The sequence below is a fragment of the Carettochelys insculpta genome, chromosome 1 (genome assembly GCF_033958435.1).
Source record: "Carettochelys insculpta isolate YL-2023 chromosome 1, ASM3395843v1, whole genome shotgun sequence".
Classification (NCBI taxonomy): domain Eukaryota; kingdom Metazoa; phylum Chordata; order Testudines; family Carettochelyidae; genus Carettochelys; species Carettochelys insculpta.
In genome coordinates this window covers 361,225,303-361,245,079 of record NC_134137.1, presented here as the reverse complement: position 1 = coordinate 361,245,079, position 19,777 = coordinate 361,225,303, and the positions used below count along the sequence as shown (strand labels likewise).

Sequence of the window (19,777 nt, the reverse complement as noted above, 5' to 3'; positions counted from 1 at the left end):
TGTACCTCACACCAATCTGATGGCCAGCATGACTTGGGCCCAAGTGGAGGAGTGGGGTTCTGTTAGTTGCGATCAGATTCACCAAGGTTTTGCAGATCAAAACATGAAATCCCATGGCAACATTCCTCATCTTTATAGTATCATAGAACCATAGAGCTGGAAGGGACCTCAGGATGTCATCTAGTCCAGACCCCTGTTTCAAGCAGGATCAACACCAACTAAGTCATCCCAGCCAGGACCTTGTCAAGCTGGGATTTAAAAACCTCTGGCAAAGGAGAATCCACCACCTCTGTAGGCAATGCATTCCAGTGCTTCACCACCATCCTGGTGAAATAGTTTTTCCTCATATCCAACCTACACCTCTCCCTCTGTAACTTCAGACCATTTCTTCTTGTCCTGCGATCTGACACCACTGAGAACAGTTTCTCACCATCCTCTTTAGAGCTCCCCTTCAGGAAGTTGAAGGCTGCTATTAAATCACCCCTCAGCCTTCTCTTCTGTAAACTAAACAAGCCCAAATCCCTCAGCCTATCGTCATAGGTCATGAGCTCCAACCCCTTAATCAATTTTGTTGCCCTCCAGTGAACCTCCTCCAGTATGTCCACATCCTTTTTTTTACTGGGGAGCCCAAAACTGGACACATTATTCCAGATGTGGCCTCACCAGTGCCGAATAGAGGGGAACAACCACTTCTCTAGATCTGCTCAAAATGCTCTTCCTAATGCACCCTAATATGCCATTAGCCTTCGTGGCTACAAGGGCACACTGTTTACTGATATTCAGCCTTTCATCCACCATAACCCCTAGGTCCCTTTCCACTGTACTCCAGCTTAGCCAGTCGGTCCCCAGCCTATAATAATGCATAGGATTCTTCCATCCCAAGTGCAGGACTCTACACTTGTTCTTGTGAAACCACATCAGATTTCTTTGGGCCCTATCCTCCAATTTATCAAGGTCACTCTGTACCCTATTTCTTTGCCATTCAGGTCCACAGGTTTGTTGTGTCATGCTCTAATCAGTTATTGCTTGATGAGTTTATGTTAAGGTTGTTGCCATTGTCTTTCTTCCTCAGCATTTCAGATGACTGTCTCTGGGAGTTGCCCCATACTGGTTTTGTGGGATTTGTTGTTTTGTCCTCAAGGATTGCTTGTCTTAGCTTCAGAGTTATCAATTTTGCTTTCTTACTTATCATCAAACTCAATGAATGTTTTCTTTCTCATTGCTTCTTGCCCCTCTGGACGTTTGTGATGGCTTCCACCCCTAACCTATCCACCCCTTACCTATGCACATATTCTTCCCTCACACTGCACAATTTTACAGAGAACTTCAGAACGGATCACCTTTTAGAAAGGATTACAAAAGAACCTTATGCAACTTAATTTACAAGGCAGACATGAAGCACAATTTAATTTGTAATACAGACAAGAAGCAAAACCTTATAGCAAACATATAACAAAACCTTGTCCAAAGATAAAATAAATGACCATAAGATGTTAGGGTCTCTTCCTGCCTCAACATCAGGGTGTGCATTTATACCAAGTGGATAAGTAGTTCCTTCCTGATAATCATGAATAGTGGCTGGCAGAGTGAAACAGAAACATACAGAACTTACAAGAAAATATTATCTTATTATTGAAACAAACTGTCATCTAAAACTTAAGCAAACTACAATATATTGTTTAAAAGCAGTGCAGAATAATTAGGTATGATTATTGCACAAAATTTGCAAGGTGCTTAGATAGTTTTTCTAGAGGTGGTATGCACTGAGAAATCTAATTTAAGCCAGGAGAGTAAGATAAGCCAAACAAAACAATAACGAGCATGCTATTCTCTTGTGCTCTTCCTAAAAGTTCTTAGTTTGCTATTTGCTAGAAGTCCACCTGGGGAGGCAGTTACAAGCGTGTTTTAATAGAGGTCATCCTTCCGGAAAAAAGATTTGAGTTTTTGTCAGTTTCTTTCTTCTCTGAGTAGAAAAACAATACTATGACACCGTTATTTGGCTATAAATAGCAACGGTAAAGTGTTTAAGTGAACCAAACTGTGTGGAAAAAATAAATGAGCTTCTTTCTTGTCAAAGAAATTGTACATTAGGGGCTCATTTTGTGAAACAGCAAACTGAATAGAAAACTAGCATGCCTCCAACTCATGTTTTCCCTCATTCAGGAGTCAGGTTATTACAAGAGCTGTTCAGTTTGTATGAGGAGAAAACAAGTAAATCTACTATATATTTTAAGAATTATAATATTATATAATAATATAATAGAAATATAATAGGGTTGATCCTGCTTGGGACAGGGGGCTGGCCTCGATGGCCTCTTGGGGTCCCTTCCAGCTCTGTGATTCTATGATTCTATGAAAGTTTGTTTGATTGTTTGACCAAGAACTTCTCCTCGGATGTAAATTCAGCCTACAGCTTCTTCTTATCAGTAGTTAGAGAGTTGGCCTGCTAAACCCAAGGTTGTGAGCTCAAACCTTAAAGGCACTATTTAGGGGCCTAGGGCAAATAGATTTTTAAAAAAAAGAAAGTCTGTCAGGGATGGAGATAGGTCCTGCTGTGAGTGTGGGGGACTGGACTCGATGACCTTCCAGTTCTATGATACACACACAGTAAACTCCCGAAATGCACAACTTCAAGTTGTGCTTAACTTGCATTAACACAACTTAATCAGAGGGGTAGCCATGTTAGTCTGGATCTGTAACAGCAGCAAAGGGTCCTGTGGCACCTTATAGACTAACAGAAAAGTTTTGAGCATGAGCTTTCGTGAGCAAAGACTAACTTCATCAGATGCTGGTCATGGAAATCTGCAGGGCCAGGTATAAATAAGCCAGAGCAAGGGTGGGGATAACAAGGTTATCTCAGTCAGGAAGGGTGAGGCTTACTACCAGCAGTTGATCTGGAGGTGTGAACACCAAGGGGAGGGGAAGCTGCTTTTGTATTTAGCCAGCCATTCACAGTCTTTGTTTAATCCTGAGCTGAGGGTGTCGAATTTGCAGATGAATTGTAGCTCAGAAATTTGTCTTTGGAGTCTGGTCTTGACATTTTTTTGCTGTAGGATAGCTAATTTTAAGTCTGCTACTGTGTGGCCCGGGAGATTGAAGTGCTCACCTATGGGTTTTTGTATATTGCCATTTCTGATATCTGATTTTTGTGCATTTATTCTTTTACGTAGAGATTGTCCAGTTTGTCCAATGTATATAGCAGAGGGGCATTGCTGGCACATGATGGCATAAATTATATTGGTAGATGTGCAGCTGAATGAACCCACGATGGTGTGGCTGATCTGATTAGGTCCTGTAATGGTGTTGCTGGTGTAGATACGTGGGCAGAGCTGGCAACGAGGTTTGTTGCATGGATGGGTCCCTGAGTTAGAGTGACTGTGGTGCGGTGTATAGTTGCTGGTAAGGATTTGCTTCAGGTTGGCAGGTTGTCTGGTCTGGTCCCAGGCCTGTGAAAGTGGGGGATCATTGTCCAGGATGGGTTGTAAATCCCTGATGATGCACTGTAGAGGTTTTAGCTGAGGGCTGTAGTTGATGGCTAGTGGTGTTCTGTTGGTTTCTCTCTTGGGCTTGTCCTGTAATAAGAGGCTTCGTGACACACATCTGGCACAACTTCTAACACAACTTAGAAAACTTAGGCACACGTGTAACACAACTTAGGCACAACTCAAAGCCTCTCTGCGGCTGTCTGCCCACCGCTCTCCCCCAGCTGGGAGAAGCCATGCTGCAGCAGCATGACTTGTCCCTGACTCCCTGAGCTGGGGGAAGCCAGGTAGAAGCTGCACCACCGGGGCTGTCTGCCCGCCTGGCTCCCTCAGCTGGGGGAAGCAGGGGAGAAGCCCCTGGGCAGCGGCTGCCATGGGGCTTCTTCCTTGCTCCCCCCAGCTGAGGGAGACAGGGGCTGGAGCACTTTTGATTTGCATTTAACTTCGCAAATCAAAATCAAAAATACCAGGGAATTACTGTATCACAAAATATACCTAATATAAACATGCAGGTATTGCTAGAAAACGCTGGAGGCTTTCTGTTACGTAAATCTTTCTTGTAATCTTGGCTGTCACGCATAACTCCCAGAAAGCACTAATTTAAAAAAAAAAACAAAAAAACACTATTCTACCTTTACCCTTACATAGGAAGTACATTTGTTATTTAAAAAAAAAGTCAGATTAAAAAACTTGTCTTAAAGTATCTAGTGTAACATTAAATGTGTAATAAATACAGAATTTTACAGTGAAGTCATGAGAGATTGTCTGACATTGGATGAAAGGGTTAATGTTTGTCTTTAAGAGTAGGTCTATCTTGCTTCAGAATCCTAAAAGGTCTATAGTGCACATTTAGTATTGTAGTCCTGGAGTTAACTGAACCAGTCTCTGGCACTTTCCCACATTAGGTTGGAAAGGAGGTTTCTAAAATAGAGAAACTTGAGCAAATGAAGATGTGATTTTTATGAGCACATTTAACGGCCTCTTTTTGACTTGATTATACATATGTCATGGAACTGGATTTATACCTTTCAACTTAATGCAACTGACACAATGACCTCTCAAAGCTATATCAAAGTTTTATCGATATTCAGACCCCTAAAGCTTTTAGAGATTTGCAAGTCAAAGCAACAACAATAAACTTTATTTGGAGATCAGTTATCAGCCCATGAAATCCTCTAAGCCATCTGTAATGTGTATCCTAAAAGAAATGTGGCTTTATAAGCAGACTGCTGAAATCTAAACTGTAATAGTTTTATAATAGCTTATTCCATTGTCCCATTAGCAATACATTGTGAACCTCCATGTACTTGTCAAATCAGCAAGGGCCATAGCTGTAGCTGGGGTAAATTGATGTTGGTCCATTGAAGTCAATGGACTTTCCTGAGAAGCTGGCCCTATGTATATGTTACAGTTTAATTCCTGTTGCCAGAAAAATGGGAGAACTGAATAGATTTCACTTAGCAATGCAGTGTGGGTTTTGAAAGCCATGTTAGCTAGAAAGACTGAAAGGGTAGACCCATGTTTGCCTATAGGTTCACAAAACCAAGCAGTTCTGTTGCACCCTAAAGACTAACAAATTTATTTACTAAGTAATGGGCTTTCATGGGTAAGGTCCACTTCGTCTGATTTTCAGATAAGACTGCATAAAATAAATAAATAAACATACATTACATATTGTTTTATTGCATTTGCACCATCTGAACTGATTTATGTTTTTCCCTTGTGTGATCTCTCTGCCTTTTATCCATACTTTTTATGCACAGATACTCATGATGTCACTGTCATGTTGTTTTTTCATGATTATGACATGAAATGGAGAAAGCTAGAAAGATTCCTTACCAGGGAAAACAAGTCTGAAACATTTTATGGCAGACAAATTGAATTTTTTTCTGTGACTGATCACTTTCTTTAATTCAGAAAGGTGTCCTGTGTCGTGATGTCAAGTTTCATCAACATGCATGCCACAATCCTGTCTAAATGTCTGAGTATGCACCTTATGAAAATCAGGGCCTTTCTCAAGCTGGACACACAAGGTCACTAACAGTATCTTAAAATATTAATGTAAAGATCAAACACCCTGAAGTCAGGCTAAAATCAATCCCATATGGATGCTCACCTACTACTGAGAACTTGTAAATGTCTGTTTTCCATATGCATACCCCTTTCTGGCAATGTTTTGCCTACACCCGTAATGTATTCAATGAAAATCTATAGTGCATATTAATTGCTTCTTGCCTGCCTTTGCACACATAATTAGACAGACAAATGATTTTATTTTTTGGAAAATCAGCCTGGAGAAAATATTTGCTTGGTTAAGCAGTTGACCAATGTTTGCACACAGCTTCTGCATCAAAAACCTGCCATTCATTTAATAGTAAATAAGTCATAGCTAAAAAGTCCTGGGGTTTCCTTTTCCCTGACCACCAATCAGTCAGTGTTCACACCAGTTACAAGAATGCATGCATGCTTATAATGTTATTTGCTTCTTCTGTGAAAAAATTCCAGCAAATTTTATCTTCAGTCATGTCAAGATGTTGGGAAACTCTCTTTTTCTCACAAACACACTTACACGCACATATGCCATGCATTAAAGCATTAAGTATTTCTCTACTATAATGCATTCAACTTTAATTTATGTAATGGGTTATTGATATTTATTTGTAAGAGTAAGTATCGTTACCATTTAGTCATTTAAATACTTCCAGTAGCTTTGGGCTGCTAATTTGCTAATGGATGCCCTGCAGCTGAGTAATTCTCTATTAAGTGCTAAAGAGGTTATACAATTTCATGAACCTCACTGCACACTTTGCAAAGTTGATCACATTTTTATTTCTGATAGGAACAAGACCCATAAATGATATTGAAACCTTTTTCTGTTCCTTGAAATGAGAAACCTAGAGTGAAAGCTGATGTTAGTTTGCTGAAGCGAAAGGAAGACATCTATAAACTGTCCATTGTGCAGGATTTTTAAAGGAAAAAAGAAAAGTAAATTCTTGATTGATTTTAGCAGAAGTTCAACTGCTTCAGCTTCTGTTGATCAGCACTGGGCCTGGCCTGCAAATATTGCTGGTATAGAGCAAGAATAAAGCATTTCAGGATTCCTCAGTGATTACCACAAATACTGAACTATTGCTGTATGCAGTACTGCTTTGGATCATCACTACAGAATAAAGGACAGGTTACCAGGCATGGTCATACTCCTGTTTCTCTTCTAGGTTTGATGATTAAAGCTTCAGAATAAAATCTGCCCTCTTGGGGTTTGGTATGAACTTTTACTTACAACTTCCTCTCAGACTTGATTCATCCATTTTTTCCAGTTTCTTAGGCCTCCACAGCCCTCTCACTAGGACTCAGGCAAGGCTTTTCTCCTAGTATCATCCTACACAAGGTTTTTTCTTCCATAAATTACAGGGCTCACCTCTTAGTATAGTAGCAGAGAGAGAGCTGTGCTAGTCTATATATGATCAAAACAAAAAAAAGCAGTCAAGTAGCACTTTAAAGACTAACAAAATAATTTATTAGGTGAGCTTTTGTGGGACAGACCCACTTCTTCAGACCATAGCCATATCAGAACAGACTCAATATTGAGTCCTTTCTGGTATGGCTATGGACTGAAAGAGTGGGTCTGTCCCACGAAAGCTCACCTAATAAATTATTTTGTTAGTCTTTAAAGTGCTACTTGACTGCTTTTTTCTCTTAGTATAGGAGTTCTATATAATCTTTTTCTTTGAGCCCTTGTCTAGAGAGACCTAACATCCTCTATTCTTTTTTCTTAAAGTCTCCCAGTAGAGAGATTCTTTGCTCTCTTTTCACACTGGGTGACACTGGACCTGTCTTCTGTATCCTGCTTGTTTCTTTCCATCTGGCCTTGAGCTAACCTACATATGATCTGGCAAGAAAACAGGAATAGGAAGGAACAGGGCTTGGACCCTTCTTAAAGATCCAGCCACCCTGGGCAAGGTGCAGAGGTTCTGTTAATGCTGTCAAGTCAATGGAAAAATGAGAGACAGCTTAAACAACTCAGAGCCTAGGGCCAACGTGAAAACAAAGTCCCTTACTCCTTGAATAATATCTTCTCGGCATGCCTGAGTGGGGCAGACTCTAGCCCTTGATGAAGATAAATTCATAACTGTTAAGTCAGAAAGGTTCATTATAAACATATAATCTGACACACAGTTTATACAATGAAATCAATGGAGCCTAGGAGCCTAAATACTATGTAGAGTCAATTGTTTGTTTCACTAGAGGTGTAAACGAGGAAACAAAAGAGAGTGGCAATTTATTTTCACAGTGGATACTGAGGCTCACCAGTGACCTGAATTTGTTGGTGTCATCCATTAATTGTGGGCCTCTGTTTACTTTACAGACTCACTTATGCAGTTTGACCTGCAGCTAGTATAATAATTTACAAGTCACACCAGAGATGCAACGGCAGGGCACGCAACCTTCCCTAACAGTATTCTTTAAGGCAGAGCTATTTTGGGCGGGCAGCCACTGACCCACACAAAAATCAGTCAGGGGTGGGGGAGGCACATAAGAGAAAGAATCAAGAAAAAACAAAAAAGCACGCCACTCCCACTCATGTGGCCTCTAACTGAGATTCCTCACTCACCTCATGCTGCAGGGCTCTGGGCAGGAGAGGGAGAAGAGGGAGGGACAGAGGTACAGGGCTTCCCTCAGGCCAGATAACTCTTTGGAGGGCCTGGGGTGATACCAAAAATGGAGAGGTCAGCGTTCAGTGTGGGGAGGAGGCTGCTGGGGAGCAGGTGTGAGGTCTTGGCAGAAACAGGCTGGGGAATCTGGATGGGAGGTGAGTGCATAAGTGGGCTGGGGCAGCAGTTGGGGGGGGTCAGAAACTTGCTGTAGGTGAGGAATCTGGGCAGGAGGGAGGATTCAGGAACAGGGGCTGGGTATGAGAGGGAGGGGTGCAGGAGCAGTGTGGTGGTTTAGGCAGGCAGAGGTGCAGGAACAGGCTGAGGATAGTTGTCTGGGTGGCAGATGCAGGAGCAGGGTGAGGGGTCTGGGCAGGAGGTGGGAGTGAAATCAAGCTGTGAATTCTGGCAAATCAGAGGGGTGAGGAAGTATCTCTGCAGGCAGCCCCTGTTGTTCCGCAGCCTGGGGGAGGGGCAAGGGGAGGAGGAGTGATGGAAGGAGGGGCCTTGAACAACTTTCTACCTCTCCCCACCATCCTTCCTGCCAGAGCCCATGGGCTGCTCCTGGCCCTGGCTAGACTGATCAGGCCTGCAAGGCTTGGGGCTCCCCACCTCCCACATCACCATGGGCTGGATCCTGGTGAGGGAAGCCCTGAGCCTCAGGGGCTGGATGCGCAAAAGCCCCAGTCCAGCTGGGGGTTCTCCACCCCTGCTTTAAGGAGTCTATCCCAACTTTAGACATGCATATGGGGAAAAAAATATTGTAGTGCCTATCGGTGACTAAATCCAACATGTTTCTGTACTTTTCCATAGTTTTGAATTCATGCTAAAAGAAAAAAAAATTAGACATCTGTAATCCTTTCTCAGAATTTGGATCTGTGTTTTCTGAAATAAATAGTTGCTTATAAGCCAAAAGCATGGCTGTTTATTGAACCATGATACAAATTCATTTTCACATAATAAATTTCTTTAGAGTTGAGCATCAATTTCTGTCCTTCTGTGAATGTTTTGCTGAAGGTGATAAATCTTAATGCTTAGATAAGATTAGATAGTTGAGGGTTTCACTGCCTTGGGAGATCAGTAAAAAACAGTCACAATTAATTACCTGTCCTCCCAGGTTTGAAGCATCTGAAAAGGATTGTATATAAATATATAAAATTCCCTTTGAAGAGATGTTTTCTCAAAGACAGTTGAAAATCCGTAGCCAAAGGTGAATAAGGTGCCCTCGCTTATTCAAAACACAGTGATTCAATTTCTGATGGTTAACTGGACCTGTCTTAGAGAAAAAGAAACTTCAGGTTCATAAACAAGAAAACCAAAAACTGAATGACGACTAGCTGGGTGCATCAAAATAGCATGAAAGATGGAAATCAAAACTCAAAGATTTAAAAGAAGAAATAAAAAAACCTAGGAAAAAAGAGATCTGAGAAACTGTATTATGGATGATATTTTTAAGCTACTCACATTCAGATTCATAAACTTGCCCAAAGTCATTACAGAAAGAAGTAATGAGTTCAGTATCTTCAGTAGGCACAGTATGCACAACTGCTTTGAAAGTCCATTTTCACAGAAGCAAAAGAGTGAAAATTTAACTACTGTTATGAAGATTTAAAACCAACTAATCAGAATTTTCTGAGTTAGTTAAATTACTTTAGACCACATGCTGATCTTTTCTCAAATAGTTCTTTTAGAAACATTGTCATGGTATACTTTCAAAAATAAACTTTTCTCAAATGAGCATATTCAGGAAGAGGCTTATTTTAGGGGAGGAGCAATAAACATATGTCTTGGATTGGAATAGGAATTGAATTGCAAATTCATATGGTTGGCCTTCTACGTATTTCTGTTTATTAACTAGTATGACTCATAAGTCTGATTCCAGGAAAGTAGGATATAAAAGCAATACTGTACGCTGTAAGGCTACGTCTACACTAGAGCACTACTTCGAAGTAGCAGATTTCGAAGTAGCAACATCTTAATATACTATTTCAATGCATAACATCTACACAGCTGCCAGGGCTGGCACCATTGGCGTGCAGCATCAAAACAGCAACACAGCACATCGAAAGGATGGCAAATGGGAGCATCTACACACACAAGTGGCCCATTTCAAAATAAGGAGCCGTGGAAGCCCACAGACAGGGTTACCAGGTGAAGAAGCACATCTGGTGCAACAGCAAGCTGCTCATTTAAAGGCCCCTCCCAAACACAATCGGCTTGCACGGCATGAGGCCTGTGGAGCTGCCCCAAGTCCCGCAGATGGAGTGCCCACAGCCATGGACCCAGAGCAGCAGGAGTAGCAGCAGCTTGATGTCCTGCAGGCTGCCACCCAAGGAGCAGGTGTCCTGCTAAGCAGTGCACAGGTGGTCCCCCAGCAGCTCCTAGAAGGGTAGCCTGCCCCTGGGTGAGAAGGGGACATCCCAGACCATCAGGCCCTCCTGCCCCCTACTCACACTGGGTGCTCCACCAGCTCTAGAGCCAGCCTACCAGCACTGAGTGGTGGGAGCACCTAGTCATGGGGGAGTGTGATGATGGCATGTGGCTCCAGAATTTCAGGATGAGTTAGCAAACATTCCTGGAGCTCTGCCAATGGCTGACCCTACTCTGAGGCACCAGGACACCTGGATGTGGCACATCCTCCCTGTGGAGAAGAGGGTCACGATAGCTATCTGGAAGCTGGACAGTCCAGACAGCTATTGCTCTGTCGGTCACCAATTTGGTGTGGGCAAGGCCACAGCTGGGGCTGTCATTATGGAGGTAAGGAGACCCAGGCACGCACCCACTGCGGGGGAGGGTCGGGGAAGGAGGCCAAGGTGGGGGCCTGGGGTGTGGGGAGGGGCTGGGTGCACCCTTCACACCCACATGGGTGCCTGTGTCCCCTGCCCACAGGTGGTGTGCGTGCTCAATGACCTGCTGCTCCAGAGGGTTATCTGAGTCACAGACCTGGATGCAGCTTTCACAGGCTTTGCTGCAATGAGGGTTGCGAATTGCTTCAGGACCCTCAATTGGACCCACATTCCTAGCCACGCCCCGGAGCACAGTGGTGGACGCTTTATAAACAAAAAGGGCTACCACCTGGTGGTCCTGCAGGCCATGGTGGACAGCCGAGGCCAGTTCCAAGATGCATATGTGGGCTGGCCTGGCTGCACCCACAGTGCTTGTGTGTTCCAGAACTTGGGCCTCTGCCACCATCTGGAGGCGGGGACCTACATGCCCCAGAGAGAGATCCCACTGGGGGACACCACCATGCCCCTCTGCCTGGTGACAGATGCAGCATACCTGCTCCAGTCCTGGCTTATGTGCCCCTACACGGGCCACCTCACCGCCAGCCAGGAGCGCTACAATGCCCAGCTGAACCATGCCCAGCAGGTGGTTTAGAGGACCTGTGGGTGCCTCAAGGGCCAGTGGCGCTGCCTCCTCGCCCACCTGGACATCAACCTTCCCAATTTCCGCCAGGTTATGGGCGTGTGCTGCATGCTCCACAACCTTTTGGAGGGTAAGAAGGCTTTGTGCAGGCATGGGCGGTTGAGGCCAGCATGGACTACCCCCCAGCCAGCTGTTGCCCCTAGCCACTATGCCCACCAGGAGGCAGTCTGGGTCCAGGAGGCCCTGTGGCAATATTCGACTGGAGGGTCCCAGTGAACACTGCCCCAGCCTCCCCCAGAGGGTCTCCTGCACACTGTCCCCACCACCCGCACACTGCCCCCACCATCACCAGCACAATGCTCCCCCCCCCCCCGCCACGAGCACACATTACACAGGTGTTTGGGAAAAATAAAACTGTAACTATACTGGTAACAATTTGAACTGGTTGAGTATGATTTTGGAAAAACAAGTATCACAAATATATACAGGAGTGGGGATAACTGCATGCATGTTGGGGGCACGTGGATGGCCCAGCCATTGGCTCATTACTCAGAGGTGGGGGTGGATGGGTGTGACCCCGGCTTGGTCTGGGCTGCAGGTCCCCCCTTGTCTTGTGTCCCTGGGTGGTTGAGGTGTGTGGAACCAGGGGGCTGTCCAGGATGACTGATTGTGCCATGCTCTCCTGGCCCTTGGATGGTGCGGCTGCGGAAACAGGGAAAGAGAGAGGAAAGCCATGAGTACCAACCCCTGCCCCACTATCCACACCCCCCATCCTCCCAGTGGGTGCCAAGTTCCTGTCCCCTGTCCCCATCCGTGGGTGTGGTGGCCCTGTGGGCGGCCCCTTTGTGTGGTCTGCCCCGCCCGCACACCTCCTGGGGATTGGGCACGATGCAGCCCACGGGTGTGGGTGCTGATGGGCACTGGCAGCAATGCTGCCATCCCGGGGCAATGGTCTGCCTGGGCCCAGACAAGTTGGGGTGTGCTAATGATGTGAGGGCCCATGGTCACACATGATGCCCATGCCCCAGGGGTGTGTTCCCTGTAGTGTACATACCTGAGGGTCTATTGCTGCAGTTAGGGGAAGCCTGTTGAGTGGCTGCCCAGCTGGAGCTGGGGGAGGGGAAGTCCGTCATTAGATCCCCCTGCTTGCTGGACCACTCTGACAGTTCCATGGCTGGCCCCGGCTCTGGTTCTGGCCCTCTCCCTGGAGGTGTCGGGCTGGCCTCCAGTCCCAACTCTGGCTCTACATCCTGCTGGGGCTTCTCAGCCGCAGTGTTGAGGATGGTCGGGGGAAGGAGGTGTCCTGGGGACCCAGGATGGCCCTGAGGTCCCGGCAATAGGAGCAAGTGGCAGGGGCAGCCCCCAACCAGCTGTTCGAGTCCTGCGCCCGGGTGTAACCCTGCTGCAACTCCTTTACCTTACTCCTCACGTGGTCAGGAGTGCAGGCAGGGTGACCCCAGGTGGTCAGGCGCTTGGCCAGCTGAGTGAACACATCCATGTTGCGCCACCTGTTCCCCATTACATGGAGCACCTCCTCCTCGCCCCAGAGCCCAAGCAGGTCCCAGAGCTCAGTGTCAGTCCAGGAGGGGCCCCGCATCCTGCCCCCCTGGATGGAGGCTTGAGAGCCCGGTGGTGGCTTGGAGGGGGAGGGGAAGCGCTCGGGTAGCTGCCTGCGTCACCATCCCTGTCTGTCAGCTGCTGGGGCTCTGGCTGGGGCGTGCAGGGACAGCATGTGTGATGGTTGCTGCCTGCATGCTCTCAGCTTCCTGCCATGAGGTGTCCAGGTCCATGGAGCTTTAAGAGCCGCTGCACACAGAGATCATAGAGCCCCGCAGAGGCTGGACAGCATGTCTCCACATCCCAGCTTATTGCCGCCAGGGCGGATCCCACTATTTCAAAGTAGTGGGTCACGGATCGTCTGCACACATCGCACTTCAGTGATAGATGTTGAAGTAGGGCACTATTCCCATATTCTCATTGGAATAGCGGTTTTGATGTCTCTGAGCCTAACATCAATATCAACTTTGAAATAGCATGTGTAGATGTGACGCGCGCTATTTCAAAGTTGTGCCTGCTACTTTGAAGTAGCGCTCTAGTGTCGATGCACCTAATTTGTATATATGGTAAATTTTCGGGTACGGAGAGCCAAAAGCTACTGAGCCAAATGGTAAACCTGAATACAGTGGAAACTGTTTCAAGCCCCATGCTCCAAGTTCCATCACCTATGCTGAAATGTAAAGTGTTGGGTTTGATTCATAAAGCTTGATGGTCCAGAGCCAGTGATGAAAGAGGTCAATGGAATAACCCCTCAAGAATTCAGTGGGTAATAAGTAACATGGCTTGAGGCCTGTTTACTTAAGATAGTACCTCACTTGTCTCTGTGCTAAGTTGATACAGCTATTAATTACACGAGAGTGACCAGCCTGGGCAAGGTGGGGGATGGCTCCATTCTCCCTGAAGGGGTGGGGCCTTGGAGGGAAGGGACAGGGACAGGGCAGCCAGCCTCCAGTGCTTCCCAGACCGAGCTGCACACACACACCGAGATGACCGAGATGACTATTTTTAGCTATGCCTATCTTCTACATCTACCTTCGGAGTGCACAGCCCAGGGCTCTGCAGTGTACTGTGTGGGACTCCGGAGTGACTTAAAGAGCCAGGGACTCTGGCCACTGAGCCCCAGATCCCTTTGAATCACTGGACCCAGCTGTTCCTATTCCCTCCCTCTCTTACCCCCGTGCCTAGGCAGAGCTGCCAGCATGACATTCTTAGTAAGGGCCCTCAGCTTTGGAAACTACTGTTCAATACAGTCTGAAAGAAATCGTTGCTGTTGGTTCTTCAGGGCATATTTGCAAAGTCCATCTGTTCGCTTCTGTGGACTTTACGGATGGTGTATTTTCATATGATTATGTTACAGATGGTTCAAGTAACCTGCCTGATGTGAAATACTCATCTGTTTTAAGGAATGAATCTTTAATTTCTGTAAAAATCAAACTGGAGCACATGCTTAAGGCATTTGATTCACTATAAACTAATATAAAGAAAAAGAAAAGCCTTATAATAACAGTACCTATTCCAGAATAATGCTAAATTTCCCCAACTCCTATTGAAATAAGTATTCTAATGACAAATAATCATGAAACAATCAAGTTGTTTATTTACATTACACTGAATAATGATTATCCCTGAATGCAGAACATTAGAATAATCAGAAAGTCGATAATAGCACAGAGACCCACACTCAACCATTGTTTTATGCACAGAAGGGGACAACTCAATATATACCAAATCATCACCTTTAGAGCACCAGCATTCCCACAGCAATATGACTGGTTGATCAGTGATTATTCATATGAAATTTATAGTTAACAATTATGGGGGTAGTTCTTCATGTTTTGTAGTAGATTACTGATTAGAGTCCTCTGTGCTTGTAATTAGACTGAATGTGTAGGTGATTTTCTGTGACAAAAGTTTAGGTGATTCCTTTAAGCATTTATTTTAAAGGGTCCCCTCTAAGTCAGCCTATATTCCCCCAGTTCTTAACTGAAAATGTTACACATGCATGCACATGATAAATTTAAAAAACTGTTGTTTCTTTCAGTGGGTATCAAGAAAAATCAAGTGTGTCTGAATAGAAAACTTTGTAGAACATTGTATTCAGTTAAGATTTTTAGCTGAATGTTAAGACAAATAATAAAGGCAAATACACAATGTGGGGTCAGATTGGCCAGTTTTTTATGAAAGGTACAGGTATTTGATACAGCTATACTCTGAGCCCTCTCAGCTCTCACTGAAGATGTTCAATAGGTGAGAATGCTCAGGGCTTTGGAGTGTTCAGCCACTGTGATAGCTGGGTCACACTTGAACCAAATCAACTCAGCCTGGGAGGAGATCCTTGCCAAACCAACCCAAACTAATGTTCATTTATAACCCTCTTCATTGTAAGACCCGCATGCACAGATCATCTATTGCTAGCCCGTGGTTCAATTGTGTGTTCTGAGCATTCATACAGGGTCATGCTTTCTTCATAAGTAGTGTTCATGGAAGGGTCTTGTGCTCCTGATGCTCATGGACCTAATCCTACTTCACACAAACATGCACACTTAGGTTGCTTCTATACTAGCAAGTTCTTTTGAAAGATTTTTGGAAAGAAGAGGGCTCTTTCAAAAGATGTCGTGGAGTATCTAAACACATAAAGCCTTCTTTTGAAAGTAAATCAAAAGAATTTTGGCACTCCTTTTGAAAGCCCTCTTCCACTCCCATTTCAGGAAGAGTTCCTTCTTTCAAAAGCTTCTGTCAAAAGAAAAAGTGTGTTACGCTCCTTAGGGTCTGTCTTTTGAAAGAGCAGTCCTCATGACACCTGATTTTTCAATCCCTGGCCTGTTCTTTTGAAAGAACAGGGGCTCTGTGGATGCACTCTTTCAAAAAAGCAGATCACTCTTTTGATCCACTGTTTTGTGCATGGATGCACTCTTTCAAAAGAAGTTCTTTCAGAAGAGATCTTCTGGAAGGGCTTCTTTTGAAAGATCACTGTAGTGTAACCTAGCCTTAATGTACGGGTCACTTAAATGAACTGCTTTACTGAATTGTGACTTAGCGGCAAGGACAACCTTGACAGCGCCCAGTAGTTTCCCCCAGCGATGTGGTAGCCAATTGACGTGTGGGCGAGCCGGGGCCAGAACCCAGGGTCCTCGAGGAAGAAAGGTGTCCCACCCCCCACCAGCAGGAGGAGTAACGCAGTCACTAAAGGGCAATGGAACTCCACCTAAAGTCCGCCCACTCCCGAGCAGGCAGGCACGCAGTCAGTGAGAGGGGGAACCAACACAGGTATAAAGGGGACTGATAACAAGTTTATTAACAAGCAAAACACAACAGCAACACAAACACATAAACCAGTTCAACAACTCTATTTTTGACTATACTCTAACTTACAACAATGGATGTGTGATCCATCCTGGGAACCTGTGGTAGTATATTTATTTCTCCACAAAAGAAAACGGATTCTTTAAAAGGGGAGAAGTGGAAGGAGGGAAGGGAGACCTGGGCCGGGGCGCTACTCCTGGCCCAAATGGGTAGTGGCAGAGGCTACCGGGTCCTTTTGCCCTTAGATAACCTCCAGACCCCACCCTTTTTCCCGGGACCTTTAGCCCACTCGGGATGAATAAAAAATGGATGGGGAAAGGAACAGGAGAGAGGTTATGGGTATCTTCTCATGGAATCTTTTATAGGTTTGTTAGAACTTCTCTTTGTTTAACATCCAAGTTATTAATAGTATAAATTGATATAACCATAAACGATGCTTAACTACAATAACATATAACTATAACAGATCTTAACCAAGTACTCTTACTTAAGTGTGGTGGGCTCAGCAGGTCTGGCCTTGAGGGGTCAGACCCCCAGGTGTTACCCTCCCCCCGTCGAGAGACTGTACAGTAGGAGCCGCGTATCTCCTACTCCCCACTGAGGGGCTCTGGTGCCCACCAAGTGCCTTGAATATGTGTAAGTCCTAATATGGTGTTTGTGGCCCAGATATACCGTAGGCCCAATCAAATTACGTGTCCTGTGAGACGGTGTCCAATCCGGTGTTTGGTCGAGTCCGATGAATTGTCCAATCCGGTGTAGTCAGGAAGTGTCCCAGCACCGGCGCTGCTTGCATGCGTTGGCGTGGCAGGTGGAGCGGCGATGATGTTGGTGGGTCCTAGGTTTCCCTCACCGGGCATGCAGTACCCGTGGCCGGAGCCACGGGCCAGGTCGCCACCCGGTGGGTACACCTGAGGACCCACTTGCCGCTCCTAGACGCAAGCACGGTGCTGGGGTACGTAGAGGCACTTGTTTGGCAGCGCTGCTTCGCTGCTCCTTGCTTCCCCTTATAGGGAGCTGAAGCAGCAGTGATAAGCTCTTTTAGCTTTACTGCTTAGCAGTAGATAGCTCAGTGATTTTAGCAGCTCAAAACAACGCCTCCTCTGGAGCGTAAGCGTAGCAGCAACGCCTCAGCCCTGAGGCCACAGTGATTGTACAGCTCTTAGGCAAGGCCACCTAGAAGATGGCTGCCACAGCGATGTCACAGCTCTCTGGCAAAGCCACCCAGAGGAATGGCTGCCACAGTGATTTTTTAGCTCTGAGGCAGAGCCCCCCCCAGAGGGGGGGTTGCCACAGTGATTCAGCTCTGACAGAGCCACCTAGAGGGCTGCTGCCACAGTGATTTTCCCCGCAGCTCTGGTCACAATGCTGCAGGGGTCTTGCTTGTAGTCTTCTCAGGGCGAGTGTCCAGTCCAGGAAGGCAAGAATGACCCCGAATGGGCTGAGAGCCCTGGATTTATAGGGATTTTACATGATTATTCATAAGGTAATTTCCATATTCATGATTTGTTTTATAGTTCTCAATCAGGTCCTCTCTCTCAGCCGAAGGTTCTGGAAGCTGGCAGAAGCCCGCTCCCTTTGACCAATCAGAGGGCTCTGTTTGAATACTAGCTTCATGGATTCAAGTTACCAGGGGAGCTAACTGCCCCAAAATGGCCGTAGGTGGGGCCACAAAATGGCAGCCTATAAGCTTTTAGTTTGTCCATGTCCCTGTATAGATTTTACCTCAGCCAGAGGCTTGTTTCCCCTGACACACAGGGGCGATTATGTCCTAGAGATAAAAATTCCCAACAAACCTATCTGGGTACAATCTAAAAAATGAAACACCCAAGGTGCCTGATTAAGACATAGACCCAAACAAAAAGGCAGCAAATGGAGGAATAATGTTCTCAAGTTGCAATTGGAGAAGCCAAGGAGGATTTAGGAAAAAAAAATATTTCACTAGAAGGGTGGTGAAGCACTGGAATGGGTTACCTAGAGAAGTGGTAGAATCTCCATTCCTAGAGGTTTTTAAGTCCTGGCTTGACAAAGACCTGGTTGGGGTGATTTAGTTAGGGTTGACCCGACTTTGTGCAAGAGGCTGGACTTGATGACCTCCTCAGGTCTCATTCTATGAATATATAGCCAAACTGGGATGGAAAAAAGTAGTAGGAATTTCTTTCCAGGCCCTAATGGAAATCAGGCCAGGAGTCTAATCCAGAATTTTCAATGAGATAATATACTGCTGATGGATGTAACTGAATCCAGCACCTCCAGAGCTTAGAGCAGGGGTCAGCAACCACTGGCATACGTGCCAAGGGTGGCATGTGAGCCAATTTTCATTGGCATGTGAGACAGGAGCTCAGTCCTGCCCCTCCTCCCCCATACAGCGGGGGGCTTGCTCAAATCCATGCTGCCTGTGGATAAACAAAAGGCCAGCTAATACGACCAACCACCACCTAAGAGGTAAAGGTCTGCATCTTAATTTATTAATGAAGGTCTTAAAAGTAGTACTATCAGCAACTTTAAAAGGTGTCACCAACACTCCGACTGTACACAGATGTCAAAAGATCAAATTTCAGCGCTCCGCCTCAGAAAGGTTGCTGGCCCCTGGCTTAGATCAAAAGCCTCAACTGCTTGAGCTGAAAGTCTTTTAGACCCCAGGCGGCTGTAGAGGAGACTCATTCTTTCTCTCTGTAGATGGCCAAAGTGCCACTACATGGGACCGTGAACCACACTCACTAGGTGCGTGGGTTACAACAGCAAGAGTAGGATTGTGTGCAGGAACGTGGATGCTTCAGGAGAAATCCAGTGCCAAGAGGATTGGAGCTAGTAATTCTAGTTGTCTCTCTGGCTACATAGCAGCCTTTATGACAAAAACCAGATTGCTCAGAGCATCGGCAGCAGTCTCACAGAACACATGCTTATGAAAGGTTATGGCTTGGCAATGATTTTGAGCTATAGGTTTTACATAGCTAATGGCTCTAATTGCCCAGCAGGGGCTGAGTTATTAATTCATAAATTGAAATGTAATGACTTTAGCAGTTATAACAAGGGTAGAAGAATTAGTCTTTATGCTCCTAGATAAAAGTCTGAATTATCTCATTTATGATATTGTTTCTTCAAAGGCAAATTTTATGAAGATCATATTGGAAATAGTTTTAAATATAAATAATGTAGGAGGAGTTGGGTATGCATGATTTAATTTTATGGCTTAATTTTTTTAAAAAATTGTTGTTAAAATCGGTATCAACTATCTGAAAATGATAATTTGATGATTACTTACTGAAGATAATCCAATTCTATTCCACAGTGTTCAACTTCATAATTTTTAAGTGAGCAAGTATTATTTTAACATTAGATGCAGAGATTCATCAATCTACTTGACAATTCCTATTTTTATGTGAATTAATTATCATAGATTGAAATGTTTATTTGGTC

At 45.2% G+C, this 19,777-nt stretch overlaps 1 protein-coding gene across 1 annotated transcript in view; it reads left to right on the top strand.

Moving 5' to 3' along the window:
• The window catches only part of PCLO (piccolo presynaptic cytomatrix protein), a 539,688-nt gene that overhangs the window by 334,883 nt on the left and 185,028 nt on the right, over positions 1–19,777 (top strand). The window lies entirely within an intron of this gene.